This window comes from Coregonus clupeaformis, chromosome 39 (genome assembly GCF_020615455.1).
Source record: "Coregonus clupeaformis isolate EN_2021a chromosome 39, ASM2061545v1, whole genome shotgun sequence".
NCBI classification, from domain to species: Eukaryota; Metazoa; Chordata; class Actinopteri; order Salmoniformes; family Salmonidae; genus Coregonus; species Coregonus clupeaformis.
Window position 1 is genome coordinate 16,744,530 of NC_059230.1, and position 14,577 is coordinate 16,759,106.

Below are 14,577 nucleotides of genomic sequence, written 5' to 3' on the forward strand. Positions count from 1 at the left end.
TATCCAGAGCAACTTACAGTTAGTGAGTGCATACATGTTTCATACTGGCCCCCCGTGGGAAACGAACCCACAACCCTAGCGTTGCAAGCGCCATGCTCTACCAACTGAGCTACAGGGGACTACCAGATCCCTGCCTTTCTGAATCCCAACCACCACCAACCAACCCTCTGTATTATGTCAACTCTCCCTTGTCTCTAGGGTATGGTTCATCCCTTGCAGACACAGTGACATCCTTCTGCCAAAGGGCACAGGTACATAGTCATGTGCCCTTGTACTGTCACCGTCTGTTTGATCAGGGGCCAAATTAAGACACAGTGGTCTGTGGAGCTCCGTCTCTGGGCTCGACGCTCCTACCAGGGGCCCCAGGGGCCCCACACCGGCCCCACCAGCGGCTCTCTCTTATGAGGCTTTGGACAGATTAATAGTTCCTCCTCTGCTGAGGCCTTTTGTGAAGCAGCGCCCAGGCGTGTTCAAGCTGTTGGAGTAGCGGGGAGGCCAGGGGTGGACAGGGGACGGGCCTGGCGACGAGACGGGTTGGCTAATTCCACCACGGGTCAGCTCATCTGAGGCGGCCGGCTCTGCCTTTTCAAGTAAGTGGAAAGGGCACATCCGCACTGCCTGATACTGGGGAGGAAGAGCTGAAAATGTTGCATTAATGGGATAATTAGGTTAGTCATTCTGCCACTGCAAGGAAGGAATGCATCAGTTTGCGCTCAAATGACAAAGGAGTTGCTACCTTTAAATAATTTGGACAATATTTGTATGCAAATGAAAGGTGTGATACTGTCCTGTATCTTAAGTTATCCTTCAGACAGATTGACTGTATTCTGCATGTCTACAGACCCAGTAGGTAGTCATCACCTAGTGGTGTAAATGCAGTTCTATGTTTTCCACAAAAGGGTGCTGCCCTCTTTAAGAGCTTGATTGGCACAGCACATGACTGTTCCTAAACTAAGGGGTAATCATTTGTTTGTTGTTTAGTAACTGCTGACAGACAGAGGCACAGCAAATGATAATGACAAACACACTTCACAAAAATTTTCCCAGGGGGCCTAACACTCCCTTAGGTCTTCCTCAGGTCCCTCCTGTGACGTCTCAAATGTGCTTCTCACAAGCATTAGTAGGGTTCTCTATAAGAACTACGTTAATTATTCTTCCACACGTGCAATAATGTATTGACTCAATGTCCAACTAATCGTGTGCAAGATGGTGGCCCATGTGGTGATTATGGTGATTTCTCAATCACATTGAGGGTGGGAATCATGTGGTAGAAAAAACAACTTAAAATGCAAAGGACTTTATATTGATCATTTTGAATGTGTGTTGTTTGTTTAGGTTTATCTCTGGATGCCCAGATTTCTACCCAAAGCCCTGGTTTGGATTTGGGTATTATCTGCTCACACTAGACCCCAGCTGAACAATCAAATAGATAAGCCACCACACTCACAAACACACACACACACACACACACACACACACACACAATGATGTTTGCCAGCATCGCAATCAGGATTAAAGGGTCACTTATATGGTTAACAACACTCTGGCAATTTTCTCATAGGCCTATATGTAGAATGCAATTTTCTCATGAGCCTATGTAGAATGAAATTTGCCCATAGGCCTATGCAGACTGCATTTTAACCAGGGGGAGCACTGTGTTCACACAAACTTATCACCAAGGTGAGCAATTAGTATTGTGGTCTGTCTCTGAAGCATCAGTTGTATACAAACTTGTGGCCTGAAGCAATCTATCAAACATCTCCCCCCCAAATAGCACTCCACACACTCATCCCCCAATTACAGAATCACGCCAGGAATCCATCCAAAGGGAACTTCTAACATAACAAAAAAGGGGGCCGGGTATTTCTATCCAGGGGACTTTCTGCCTGGAAAATGATTTTAATGACTTTCTTCACTCCGATTATCATTGGATTCCAGCTGAATCAAGTGCTGCAGCACTCCCTGGCAGCTCCAAGTGCCAGCTTGTGAGGAAATCATCCAATCGCAGCCTTTGCCTGGAGTTGGACGGCGGCCATTTTGTTATCAAAAGCTACTGGTAAGATTTCGGTCAGTGTACCCGGAATACTAGGGACGTCGCTACTCTAAACCCTAACCATTTAAAATGTTAACTTCAATGGGGAAGGGATGTCCCAAGGGTCCCATATAGCATGGAGCGTAAGATTCTCCAAAAAGGGGGAATATCTAACTAAATGTAACTAAAACATGATAACCAAATGGAGGAGAAGGGCTATCCAAGGAGGAAAGTGGCTGTGGTTGTGAATAAACATGAGTATTGGAGACAGAGGCCATGTTTCGAGAGCATCAAAACAGTAATGTATTATTGGTAAATTGTGACTGATCTACAAATAATAATGAGTCGTTTTTTATGATGCAAGGTTATTGTAGATCAGTCAGTCGGCAGTCGCCTGCATTGTCGGCTAGAATGTTGAACAAGCCCAGAGAGAAGATGAAATGCCGCTGATTGTCAAGCAGACAAGAAGGCCTATTTCTTGTTGTTGCCATCCACCAGTGGTAGTTCGGTTGATAATCAACAGACTGGCGGATGGATACAGATCTAGATCTGATGAACGATGGCTCAAGGGAGTCTTCTTATCACCTCTTTCTATGTTCTGCGATGAACTTCAGAGATATGTTCATAAAACGCTTGTTATCAGATAGACGCCTATCTTCACTCTGACTACCGGGAGAGCTTAAGTGCCTTTGATGAGATCAGCTTTTCGGGGGGAGCTCTGCGCTCACTGCTCCTATCACCGCTCCTATCACCCGTAGCGCCAAAAAAAGAGTGTAATTATGTTCTGTCCCATATGTGAATTATTATTAATGGTGATTAATTTAATACACTTCCTTTGCCAATTTCCTAAATTAAAAAAATACCGTGATGAGAATTTTTACATCACCCCCACAGCCCCCCTCGCCCTCATCTACCAGTTTCCCAGTTATCACCATGGCAACTTCCAATCAGTGATGGATTGGCAAAGCCTGCCAGGCCGTGTGCTTGGTGCGCGCCTCAGAGTGGTGCAGGTGTAGCGCATATGGAACAGTGCCCTCCCCCCATGCCCGCCACCTACCCCTCCCCCCCGAAACTTGCCTGCCTGGATGTGCCAGCAGTGCCCGTTTTTAATCCCACCGTTATTTTAGTGATCTCCTGATGGAAACGTGGCACTGCAATCACAGAGCCAGGGCCTAGCTGCTGCATGCTGTTATGGCTGCCAGGACCTGCCTCAATATGCCAAGATGGATGCCTGCTATTTTCGTTGTTTTTTTTATGTTCCTGGATTTGTGGATTGATGTGGATATGGACGTTTCTCGTGCTGTTTTCATTTCCTGGCGGCTGCGGCTATCACAGTTCCCATAGTCCCTAGTGCAACATATTCCAAGGTTTGATTCCTGGTTGTTTGAATGCATTGAGACCCTGTGATCATGCTCCCTATAGTCCCTAGTGGCGTATTATCAAAGGGGCCAAAGTGACCAATCAGGGAGTACTGTACATGTAGCAAAGTCAAAATGGGTCCACCTTGCCTAGTTATGCATATGCACACTGTAACATCTTATTACATTTCACCTCAGCTCTTTAAATGTGGGCATATATTGAGGGCTGCATAATGCGACTTCCCATGGCTTGTAATTGGGGGGTGGTAATGTTATGGAAATCACAACCACGTGCAGCAAATAAATCAATCATCCAAGGGGCCTTATCTATCACTGCACATTGAAGCAGTCAGCTCTAGTCAGGCCCTATGTAGGTTAATTAAAGCCCAATAGCCAATAGTAGAAGACATGGCAACCGTCCTGATTCCAGTCTATGTTTAAGCCTTCTCCAGACCTGCTGGGCAGGGGCTTTGGTTAGCTTCGTTAGCTGATAAATGCATCAGTGTTGGCACCCAAATTCTATGGTGTGTGTGTGTCAAGTAATGCTACATTTAATTGCTGGATATCCTTCAAAGCGAAATGCTGTTTCTTTGCACTTATCAGAATTTCACAACTCACTCACGACTGGATTTGAAACAAATCAATTAAGATACAATTATGAATATGTTATGAAGTCCTTTGGTAGGTACCCTTCAAGTAAAGTGTAACCACTGCAGGGAATATCTGTAGGTCTATGGGTGTTTTCATTACTGAACAGTAAAACAATTTTTACATGAGGCCCAGTGTGAATACTATTCCTAACAAACGCCGTCCAGAAGGATCAGAGAGGGATCAGAGAGGGATCTCCACGTCGTGACGTCCAGCTGACAACCATAACAACTGCATCTCATTATCCTCTATACAGTTTCCATAGAGGCAGTGGCAACCATAAACACAATATTTACATCCCATCCAACACACACACGCAAACCAATAATAGGTAGCTCACTAACAAAAGGCACGGGACCCCCCCCCCCCCCTCTCTCTCTCTCTCTCTCTCTCTCTCTCTCTCTCTCTCTCTCTAGCCAGCGCCTCCCATCCACGTTGCCATATTGGATGGCAGATGTCTTGGCGAGCCTGTGAACGTTGCCAGATCTATGCGGCCCATGAAGGCATTATAATGATGGGCAGAGGTCCTATCTACTGGGATCCACAGTCTATTTCAATAAGTCTATTAATATAAGGAGATGTGTGGTGAGGGATAGGCCTGTATTGTAAAAGGCCTATAATGGAACAGACTCATTCGCAGTGGAGAGAGATGATAACAGCTGAACACTCAGCTGATAAGGTCTTATCATGGATGTGTAGATATATGTGTCTCCTGGAACTGTGTAATCCCGCTGAGCTAAAGCCTAATAATTTGCTTGGGGAGCTAACGCAAGTCTTCAGGTCTCAGGCAAGGTTACTCATCACGTGAGCATGGTTCACCGAACCAGCTCTGTTATACTTCAGCCCCCTTTGACCGTATATGTTACTCGTAGTATCATACTGGTCTGTGAAACAGGATTTCATGGTTTAAGGTTCATGTGAAAACATTTATTTTTTTAAAAGGTCATTCAATTTTGTCATTCAAACAGGATTAGCTTGTCAGCTGGCATATGGACATGAACGATAAAATTGCCAATATACTGGTGTGATTTATGGCATAACTATCTTTGCAAAGACAATGTAAAGAAACTGTGCTGCTTCTTGCTGTGCAATATGAGGCAGTATTCACATGTACATTTCACAAATGAAATGAAATCCCACTAGATGAAAGATGATGATAAACCAGACAACATACTGTATGCCCATGTATGGAGAGCTCAATGTTATTGGCAGGCCGTGTTTCATCAGGTCGGATAACATATGCTAGGAACTCAGGAGGCTGTTGGGGAGGGGATCTTTAGGATTTTTGAAGTGAATGCCACATTAAACAGAAACAAACACAGTTGTGATATAAAGATGCCTCATCTCTTGTTCAAAGGGATTGGATGGAACAGCTCCAGGGAGGGAGGAACTTCAAGCGGATGACCCCAGATCTGTGGCTCCATTTCCCCCACTACCTTCTGCCGTGCGTCCCTGCCGCCGTATGCTGTGGTTCTCAAAGACTGGCAGGCTTGTGCCATCTGGCCCTCCTTTTCTGATTCCCAGAACACATATTGGGAATCCTAACTACCCACCCCCCTCAACCACACAGGCATACACACACACACCTTCCTCCAGCTATCTCTCTCCTCAAGCTGTCTCTATGCCTTAATGTGTGTGTGTGTGTGTCTGTGTTTGGTTTTACTATCCTTGTGGGGACCAGAAGTCCTCACAAAGATAGTAAAACAAGGGAAATTCGGACAATTGGCGACATTTCACCAGTCCCCACAAGGAAAAAGGCTATTTTAGGCATAGAGGCTAGGTTTAGAATTAGGGTAAGGGTTAGGACAGCGTTTCCCAAACTAGGGGTTGCCTGATTTGAAAATCGGGTCGTGAGAGAAACTGAAAAATCTTGGTTCATAGAACCAGGGTTAGGTCCGTACACTCCAGTAGCCGCTAGACGTGGTTGTAATAAACAGAGCGGGTTCTGTTTTCTTCCTACAAATGTGGCTCTATCTTCTGAACCGTTTAAGTATATTACTCCCTGGAACATGTACAGTGCATTCAGAAAGTATTCAGACCCCTTGACCTCTTCCACAATTTGTTACGTTACAGCCTTATTCTAAAATGGATTCGAAATGTTTTGTTCCTCATCACACAATACCCCATTATGACAAAGGAAAATGAGGTTTTTAGACATTTTTACAAATGTATTACAAATAAAAAACGGAAATATGACATTTACATAATTATTCAGACCCTTTACTCAGTACTTTGTTGAAGCACCTTGGCAGCGATTACAGCCTCGAGTCTTCTTGGGTATGACGCTACAAGCTTGGCACACCTGTATTTGGGGAGTTTCTCACATTCTTCTCTGCAGATCCTCTCGAGCTCTGTCAGGTTGGATATGGAGCATTGCTACACAGCTATTTTCAGGTCTCTCCAGAGATGTTCGTTCAGGTTCAAGTTCGGGCTCTGGCTGGGCCACTCAAGCACATTCAGAGACTTGTCCCAAAGCCACTCCTGCGTTGTCTTGGCTGTGTGATTAGGGTCGTTGCCCTGATGGAAGGTGAACCTTCACCCCAGTCTGAGGTCCTGAGTTCTCTGGAGCAGGTTTTCATCAAGGATCTCTCTGTACTTTGCTTGTTCATCTTTCCCTTGATCCTCACTAGTCTCGCAGTCCCTGCTGCTGAAAAACTTCCCCACAGCATGATCCTGCCACCACCATGCTTCACCGTAGGGATGGTGCCAGGTTTCCTCCAGAAGTGACGCTTGGCATTCAGGCCAAAGAGTTCAATCTTGGTTTCATCAGACCAGAGAATCTTGTTTCTCATGGTCTGTGAGTCCTTTAGGTGCCTTTTGGCAAACTCCAAATGGCTGTCAAGTGCCTTTTACTGAGGAGTGGCTTCTGTCTGGCCACTCTACCATAAAGGCCTGATTGGTGGAGAGCTGCAGAGATGGTTGTCCTTCTGGAAGATTCTCCCATCTCCACAGATGAACTCTGGAGCTCAGTCAGAGTGACCATCGGGTTCTTGGTCACCTCCCTGACCAAGGCCCTTTTCCCCCGGTTGCTCAGTTTGGCTGGGCGGCCAGCTCTAGGAAGAGTCTTGGTGGTTCCAAACTTCTTCCATTTAGGAATGATGGAGGCAACTGTGTTCTTGGGGACCTTCAATGCTGCAGAAAGTTTTTGGTACCCTTCCCCAGATCTGTGCTTCGACACAATGCTGTCTCGGAGATCTAGAGACCATTCCTTTGACCTCATGGCTTGGTTTTTGCTCTGACATGCACTGTCAACTGTGGGCCCTTATTAAGACAGGTGTGTGCCTTTCCAAATCATGTCCAATTAATTGAATTTACCACAGGTGGACTTCAATCAAGTTGTAGAAACATCTCAAGGATGATCAATGGAAACAAAATGCACCTGAGCTCAATTTCGAGTCTCATAGCAAAGGGTCTGAATACGTATGTAAATAAGGTATTTCTGTTTTTTATTTTTAATAGATTTGCAAAATTTCTAACAACTTGTTTTCACTTTGTCATTATGTGGTATTGTGTGTAGATTGATGAGAATAAATAATAATTTAATCAATTTTAGAATAAGGCTGTAACATAACAAAATGTGGAGAAAGTCAAGGGGTCTGAATACTTTCCAAATGCACTGCATATCTTCTGTTTCCCTCTACAATGCCCACAAGCCACAAACATATTGGTACTAAACCAGAATGGGGGAAAAATAACATCATCAATGAAGATGTTCTTTTCTACGCAGAAGATCATGCACAATTATTGCCTGATGATCTTCTGAGCTTCCCAATACCTTTCTGATGCATTTCTGTCACTTGAAACCATATCTTCTTCAGATTGAAATACTGTCAAAAGTACTGTCAGACTGATTTGTAACAGACTGTCATAGCCCCAATTAAAAAAAGTAAACACTGGCTGTTGATTACATACCTTTTTGACATGGTGAGGTCACGAAAAAAACGTATTATCAAAATGGGGTCACGGGCCAAAAAAGTTTGGGAACCCCTGGGTTAGGTTTAAGGTGTAGGGTGGCAGGTAGCCTAGCGGTTAAGAGTGTTGTGCCTGTAACCGAAAGATCGCTGGTTTGAATCCTCGAGCCGACTAGGTGAAAAAGCCGTGTCAGGTTTCTAGACTGGTCATTCAACTGAGACTGTTCTTCTCGGTGTCACGGAGGCTCTCCGCACTGCTAAAGCTAACTCTCTCTGCTCTGCTCTTATCCTTCTAGACCTATCTGCTGCCTTTGATACTGTGAACCATCAGATCCTCCTCTCCACCCTCTCCGAGTTGGGCATCTCCGGCGCTGCTCACTCTTGGATTGCGTCCTTCCTGACAGGTCGCTCCTACCAGGTGGCGTGGTGAGAATCTGTCTCCGCACCACGTGCTCTCACCACTGGTGTCCCCCAGGGCTCAGTTCTAGGCCCTCTCCTATTCTCTCTATACACCAAGTCACTTGGCTCTGTCATATCCTCACATTGTCTCTCCTATCATTGCTACGCAGATGACACACAATTCATTTTCTCCTCTCCCCCTTCTGATAACCAGGTGGCGAATCGCATCTCTGCATGTCTGGCAGACATATCAGTGTGGATGTCAGATCACCACCTCAAGCTGAACCTCGGCAAGACGGAGCTGCTCTTCCTCCCAGGGAAGGACTGCCCGCTCCATGATCTCGCCATCACGGTTGACAACTCCATTGTGTCCTCCTCCCAGAGTGCAAAGAACCTTGGCGTGACCCTGGACAACACCCTGTCGTTCTCCACTAACATCAAAGCGGTGACCCGATCCTGCAGGTTCATGCTCTACAACAGTACGACCCTACCTTACACAGAAAGCGGCACAGGTCCTAATCCAGGCACTTGTCATCTCCCGTCTGGATTACTGCAACTCGCTGTTGGCTGGGCTCCCTGCCTGTGCCATTAAACCCCTACAACTTATCCGTCTGGTGTTCAACCTTCCCAAGTTCTCTCATGTCACCACGCTCCTCCGCACACTCCACTGGCTTCCAGTTGAAGCTTGCATCTACTACAAAACCATGGTGCTTGCCTACGGAGCTGTGAGGGGAACGGCACCTCCTTACCTTCAGGCTCTGATCAGACCCTACACCCAAACGAGGGCACTACGTTCATCCACCTCTGGCCTGCTAGCCCCCCTACCTCTACGGAAGCACAGTTCCCGCTCAGCCCAGTCAAAGCTATTCGCTGCTCTGGCACCCCAATGGTGGAACAAGCTCCCCCACGACGCCAGGACAGCGGAGTCACTGACCACCTTCCGGAGACACTTAAAACCCTACCTCTTTAAGGAATACCTGGAATATAATAACAGTAATCCTTCTACCACCCCCCTCCCCACCATAAAAAATAAAATAAAAAAATAATTGAATTTGGGTGGTTGTCCCACTGGCTATCATAAGTTGAATGCACCAATTTGTAAGTCACTCTGGATAAGAGCGTCTGCTAAATGACTTAAAATGTAAATGTAAAATGTGCCCTTGAGCAAGGAACTTAACCATAATTTCTCCTGTAAATCGCTCTGGATAAGAGCATCTACTAAATGACTAAAATGTTAGGGATTAGGTTTAGGGAAAATAGGATTTTGAATGAGAATCAATTGTTTGGTCCCCACAAGGATAGTAAAACAAATGTGCGCGCGTGTGTAAACTCAAGCAGGGGAGCTCGCTCGCTAAGCAATCCCAGTTACCCTTTCCCTCTATAATCCCTTACTGATTGATATCCAGTAGGAGACCTTTGGAGTGTTGAGGAAACCACATACAGTTATTGAGATGAAGGATCCGCCGCTGAGGAATATCCTCAGTTGTGTTGCCTCGGTCTCACACCTTATCATTTGACTGATCGAAATCTCTTCCTGACAACATTGTATTTGAATGTTTTGGTGTATGTTTGTAAGTGGAAAACTCTAATACACTGTAATATAAATGTGTCTCTCTCCTCTCCTCCAACTCAGCTGGGCAGATGACTCCTTAATTATCAGGGAATACAAGTGAACAGAGCCGCCGCTGAGAATCAAAGTGGTGGCCTGCCATTCATCCAGCCCCCAGCCATTCATCCAGCCCCCAGTGCAACACAAACCAGATTGGACACTGCCCGTCACCGAGTAACATCTCTAGACAGCCACGTCCCCCCACCCCAGAGCCAAGGGAAGATGAAAGGTACGGCCATGGGTAGACAGGTTGTGCCAAACAACACCAGATCGGATCTGATAAACAACTGCACGGGGAAGAAATCAAAGTGGCTGGAGCATGTGGCGGGAGGCGTCTGTTGTTTTAGTTGAACAGACGCTGTTGAAGATAGGCTTCTGTTGGGCATAGGAGGAGAGATGTTGGGGGATGCAGGGTATATCACTACTGTAAGTAGCCTAAAAATGTACAGATTGAAATATGAACAGAAGTAATCAATTCCTTCCCTGTAATGTGTTGATTAGCTGGGTCATATATAATAATATAATGAGCCATAAATAATGTCATTTTTATCAATACTATTTTGTCATAGTTTTTGATTACGTTTTGTTTAATGTATTGTATATCACCATGTACATTCAGCGTGTGTTCATGAAACATACTGTATGCGTATATGCATTTGATATCTGTGAAACAAGATAAAATGGAGGCACTTTGGATATTAAGATCCACTTGTGTTAGAGGAACATGCCAGCTCCTCCTTACTTGGATTTTACATTTGGTACAACTTCCTCCTGGAGAAGCTGTGGGACTCTGATACTCTAATCGCAGCACGCCAGCGTTCGCTCAATGTCACCGGCCAGTGAGCTGCAACCAGGCGCCCATTGGGCCCATCCCGCTGCTGGCACCACACTAGAAACATTCAGCACTGTGTGTGATGGTTTGTGCCTGCTGTTGCTAGGCTACAGTCGACGGAATCAAATTCAGGTAACTTCCACAGCTGTGCTGTACAGTTGCGTACCGTGGGCCATCTGTGGCCGCACTCCCAGCATGCACGTGGACACGATAGGGCAGGAAGAGATGGCCCACCATGCCAACCCGTAGGATCACTTTCTTTGTGGTATAGTCAGAGAGACTTTGAAGCTACCATCTGGGATTAGTTTTTCAGCCAAACGGTAGGCCCACCACTTGTTTTGGTATGCAGCGGAGGGATCTTTGTATGTTTTTGTAGATTTGTAAAATGTATATATTAGAGAATTTGTACTTGCAAGTTGTTCACACAGTTTAGCCTGCTGCTGCAACTTGTGCAATGATTAGTACAGCACAATTTTTGTTGTATATATTAATTACATTAATTTAAAAGTAATGATCTATGAAATGGCTTTTGTTGGCCTATTTGATATGGGCTGGTCCACCACTTGTCTCTCATAATGGTTGTAGTTGTTTCACATTATTGCTCTAGTGACATGTCTGTGCAGAAAATTATTCAGGCCTGTGGGAATTGAGACTTTTGAAATAGTGCAAGCTTCACACACACACACACACACACACACACACAACCACCCCTCTGTGTGAACGCTCGTCGTAACGAGGGGACTATTGAGATAATGTGTGATTGATCCTTGAGAGCTTGCCTAAAGGCACGTTAGCCCTCAATGCAGGAGCGCTTCTCACAGTCATACGTTTTCTCTCATTTATTGTGAATAGATCAGCCACCAACAAAGGCATCGTTAGGAGGGGCTTAGGTCCCACCAGGCTTCTGCTAATTATGAATGGGGGCCCTGTAATAATTCAAGGGCCCTGGGTGCAGCTCGATGTGGAAGAGGAGCTCACAAATCCAGAGCTTCCATGCTCTGCCCATCTGCATTTGTTTCCAACCACCTGCCTAAAGATCAGACCCACGTTAACCACAGGGATGTAGCTTCATTCTATCGAAGGTGAACATATGGGTAACATTCAGTTTGGTAATGAATGATTCGCAATGGTGGTTGAAGCATTTATTAATTACTTTCTTAAGCCATAACCTATTCAAGTCATTCTGTGTAATTTGTTACTGAGTAACAGTTGATATCTCACATTTCACAAACACGGCAGAAGGAATCAGTATGCGTAAGTTAACCTTGAAAATCGGCCTTTTGTTGCAATATCTGAATTTGGCTCTCTTGTTTTAATGAGAGTGTAGTATTTACATCAAACAATTTCCAAATGGAAAACGTATTTGTTATTGGGCAGGGTTGGGGTCAATTCCATTCATTTCAGACAATTTCATTGAAATTCCATTTTAAAATGTCAGAAGTGCCATTTATTTTGCAGATTTTTCTGATCTTGAATATGATTTTGAATTCTCTCCCTGGAATTGACCCCGACCCTGTTCCTTGGTCATTATCTTCACCATTGAGGTTTTGCAATAGTATCCTTGAGCCCTTTTTCACCAGAAGAGGGCAGCGCACATCATTAAATTGCCACACAACGTCAGCCTGCCTCTGGCTAAAGTCTAAAAACTGTTCCAAACCAACAAAAGAGGGAATTTAAAAGAAAACAAATGTAGTCCAACGGAAAGATCCGTTTTATGTCATGAAGCCTTTCCCACAGAACTGGCTCATAAATTCACCAGAGGCTTCAGACCTTTCCCAGTTTTATGATTTATGTGGTGAGGATGTTACAGAGACATAACAGCACACACATTATACTTTTTTCCAAACAGTGATTGGCTAAAGTCAGCCTAAAGTCTTCTTTGTTACTAGTCATGCTGCATTAAGCAGTCAAGTGAAATGGATTGCTCACCAGAGGTCAAGGGCTTTCCCCAACTAACCTTTTCAAATGTTCTTCAGCTTCCCCCTTGAAAGTGACACAAAATGCTTGTCGAGTGGAAACATCGATTTTTACATGTGGGCACCCTCCATCCTCACATCATTGGTTGTAGTAGGGAAGGATACATCTGATCACTGATGCCACATTTCACCCTGAATACATTTTCTACCAAACAAAAGCCTTTCTGCATCTCACCATGCTCCATCTCACCCCACTTCTGAAGGAGAGGCTATAGGCACTTTTGGTGGTTTGGTGGATGGCAGGTCAAGAGTTGTTCCCTTGCAGCCTTGCCTATCCACTAATGAATCCCCCTGGTTGAGGTCCTGTGGGCTGACTGGGCTCTCCCGTTACACACTAACCAATGATTACACCTTGAGGTTGAGGAAGAGGGCTGGGCCGGGAGGAGAAAGGGGGTAGAGAGCCCCAGATTGGAGGCAGGTGCCATGTCAAATCAAGCCTCATTAGCTGTACCTTCTGCTACCGTGTAGCATCAATGGCAGATGGAGGCTCGCCCTTACATGTTACCTCACATCAGATGACTGGGGGGTGGGGGGAGGTTACTGCTACTATCACGCTCTGACTGATGCCCTATTCCATTCTGCTGTGGTGGGGATGGGGTGGTGGCTGAAGGGTGATGGTAGTGGTGGTGGTGGTAGTAGCGGTGGTGGCTGAAGGGTGATGGTAGTGGTGGTGGTAGTAGTGATGGTAGTGGAGGTGGTAGTGGTGGTCGTAGTGGTGAAGGTGGGGTGGGGGGGGTAACAGTGGTGGTTGTGAAGGTGGTTGTAGAAGTGCAGGCCAGGGAAAGGAACATGTGGGAGACTCTTGGCTCTGCATGGTTAATCCAGATAGGATGTACACTGAGTGTACAAAACATTAAGAACACCATTAAATCCATTTTACATTTACATTTTTTTTACATTTGTCATTTTGCAGACGCTCTTACAGTACTGAGTGCATACCTTTTCGTACTGGTCCCCCATGGGAATCGAACCCAAAACCCTGGCGTTGCAAGTGCCATGCTCTACCAACAATCAGTGTAGATGAAGGGGAGGAGACAGGTTAAAGGATTTTAAAGTCTTGAGACAATTGAGACATGGATTATGTATGTGTGCCATTCAGAGGGTGAATGAGCAAGACAAAAGATTGAAGTGCCTTTGAATGGGGTATGGTAGTAGGTGCCAGGTGCACCTGTTTGTGTCAACAACTGCAACGCTACTGGGTTTTTCACGCTCAACAGTTTCCCGTGTGTATCAAGAATGGTCCACCACCCAAAGGACATCCAGCCAACTTAACACAACTGTGCGAAGCATTGGAGTTAACATGGGCCAGCATCCCTGTGGAACGCTTTTGACATCTTGTAGTGACCATGCTTCATTGAATTGAGGCTGTTCTGAGTGCAACTCAATATTAGGAAGGTGTTCTTAATGTTTGGTATACTCAGTGTATGTCTGCTGTAGTAAAGTCTGTCTGCTCAGCTTGGACTGCTCAGTCTTGGGTCAACAGGTACAGTATGAGTGACAAGCAGGAGTCTGTGCTCGTCATGATGCCTTCTTTTCCCTTATAGCCGGGTCACAGACTCTATGAGGTTAAGAGAAGAGATGATCCGATTTATCGAGTCTGGTCACACAGTCAACAACACCTGCCGAGGCATTGGGTAACACCTGACATACCCTCCTAGGGAAGGGAGGAAATACTGTATAGTGGTCTCATGGAGGTTTAGCCACTATTGTACCTCTGATTTAGTGCATAGTGTATTATGTTTTGTTGACGAATGGTCATTTTGAAATCAATTCTAAATACCACAGGCAAGTTCATTTAAGGAGGCTCAAATT